The sequence below is a fragment of the Palaemon carinicauda genome, chromosome 1, assembly GCF_036898095.1.
Source record: "Palaemon carinicauda isolate YSFRI2023 chromosome 1, ASM3689809v2, whole genome shotgun sequence".
Classification (NCBI taxonomy): Eukaryota; Metazoa; Arthropoda; class Malacostraca; order Decapoda; family Palaemonidae; genus Palaemon; species Palaemon carinicauda.
The window spans coordinates 4,230,729-4,233,228 of record NC_090725.1 but is presented as its reverse complement, the minus strand read 5'-3'; the positions used below and the strand labels follow the sequence as shown (position 1 = coordinate 4,233,228).

General features: G+C 33.8%; 1 pseudogene; it reads right to left on the bottom strand.

Annotated features, from left to right (window-relative positions):
* LOC137646577 (matrix metalloproteinase-17-like) overlaps positions 1–2,500 on the bottom strand; it is a 31,298-nt pseudogene that overhangs the window by 28,427 nt on the left and 371 nt on the right.

Sequence of the window (2,500 nt, the reverse complement as noted above, 5' to 3'; positions counted from 1 at the left end):
CCTCACTCCTCATAAACTCAAATTTCCTCACTCCTCATAAACTCAAATTTCCTCACTCCTCAAATTTCCTCACTCCTCATATACTCAAATTTCCTCACTCCTCATAACTCAAATTTCCTCACTCCTCATATCTTAACTAAGAAAACACGTGTCTCAATAGCAACCTCTATATTTGTTCCACCTTTTGCCACCATAAAAGTTTTTCTTTCAACCATTTTGCAGAAATCCTAATCTGTAAAACACTCTTTCCCTGGTCCTATGATTTCTATAAAGCCTGCACTTATTGCCTCCTGGTTTTCACTTAACATATAAACTTTATTGCTTTTATAATTCACTTTCAACTTTTCTACGGGGATAGAGTCTATAATAATTCACCCATTTCAACATTTTGGTTTAATTTTTCCCAATTTATCATTGTATCATGCACAAACATCTATCGCTCCATCAATAGACATGATCTCTTTTTTATTATTTAACGAACTTGCACCTTCATATCCAATTCTCTGCCTGATATGTCTTATTACTCCACCAGTGAAAAATATTAAATAATCATGGATATTTAACACACACCCGTTGCTGAGAGAGAGAGAGAGAGAGAGAGAGAGAGAGAGAGAGAGAGAGAGAGAGAGAGAGAGAGAGAGTACTCTGAAACATGACCTATTTGCAGTAAACGTGTTGAATTCATCCATAGATATGTGAATAGTAATGAGTATAAAGATAGGGCAGCAAACTGGAAGTTGTATAGAAAAAGACAGATAACTCTATAAAGGAAGAATTTAAACACTAGTCGAGTAAGATAGAAGAGGACATTGAAATACGGAGCTAACTCTACGAGTATGATGCATCACACAGGGATAACTACACCAATATCGTGTAAACACTGAAAAGAAAATGGAGAGACGAAAAGTACGGTTGCTGAAGGCCTATGAGACTCAAATTGCTCGCATAAACTAGTCCAGGCCTACTGTAAACAAAACAAAGAAGGAAAAGTAAAAAGTGACGAAGCTCGGCTAACAAGAAAAGTGAAGACTCCTCTTGGAAGTTCAAAACTTGGCCGTTAGAGGGCCAGTCATAGAAGTACAAAGTGACAGTAGACTGTCAATAACATGGTTAATAAAGATCGAGAATTTCCGTAGATATTTTATAAGGATGTTAATAAAGATCGAGAATTTCCGTAGATATTCTATAAGAATGTTAATAAAGATCGAGAATTTCCGTAGATATTTTATAAGGATGTTTAATTAAATAGCCAACCAAACTTGAGAGCGAAAACGCAAAGGACAAACTGAAGGATTAAATTAGAGGTCATATTCGAAATTCCAATTAATGCAGAACAGAGAATCTTGCAGGCCTATGTTCACAATACAAAATACAAAAACAAGAGCTATTTGTTATTATTATTATTATTATTATTATTATTATTATTATTAGTAATGAATAAGAGATATAAAAATCTTAAGATCAGTAACAACATTGAAATAGATCACTCATTTATAAACTAAACATTAGAACGAGACTTGATATATGTATAATAACGTTGTAAACACCACGGTCATCAACGAAAACAAGAGAAAACATTTTGTTTGTCTAAATATGGTTGTATAAACAAATGTCTGATTGAATGTTTTTTTTTAATCTAAATTAGAGCAAAAAAGAGAGAGATCGTTTTTCTAATTTGTATTAGGCTGACCAAAACAAGAAATGTTAACATATTTGAAAAAAATAATAATAATACAAACTAAATCATATGAATAGGAAAATGGAATGTGAAAGCTATTTAGAATATGTATATAAAATCTCGTTTTCATGTAATCACTAATTTTGTATTTAGTATAAGCATAATATATCATTTGACAACAAAAGAATTTGACTTATTTATGAACCAAGATGTTTATCAACATGGCATTTAATGCATTTAATTCAACTTACCGCATGTTTATCTACATAGCATTTAATAAATTTAATTCAACTTACCGTATGTTTATCTACATAGCATTTAATAAATTTAATTCAACTTACCGCATGTTTATCTACATAGCATTTAATAAATTTAATTCAACTTACCGCATGTTTATCTACATAGCATTTAATAAATTTAATTCAACTTACCGCATGTTTATCTACATAGCATTTAATAAATTTAATTCAACTTACCGCATGTTTATTTACATAGCATTTGATAAATTTAATTCAACTTACCGCATGTTTATCTACATAGCATTTAATGCATTTAATTCAACTTACCGCATGTAATGATGACCCGACTCTCGGGGCCTCCGTCGTGAAATTGAGCCCGGGTGGAGGCGTTGGGAAAGGCAGTGATGAGGGCGTAGCATCTTCTAGCAACCTGCTAGGTGAGTAAGGGGCATCACGGGGCAGGCCAGGCAGTGACACGCTGACGGGCAATGCCCTAACGTTCACCACCACCACCAGGAGCGCAACGAGGATTTTCAGGACAGTAGCCCTTGCTGTAGGAAGTCCATGAAGAGGGAGACGTTTC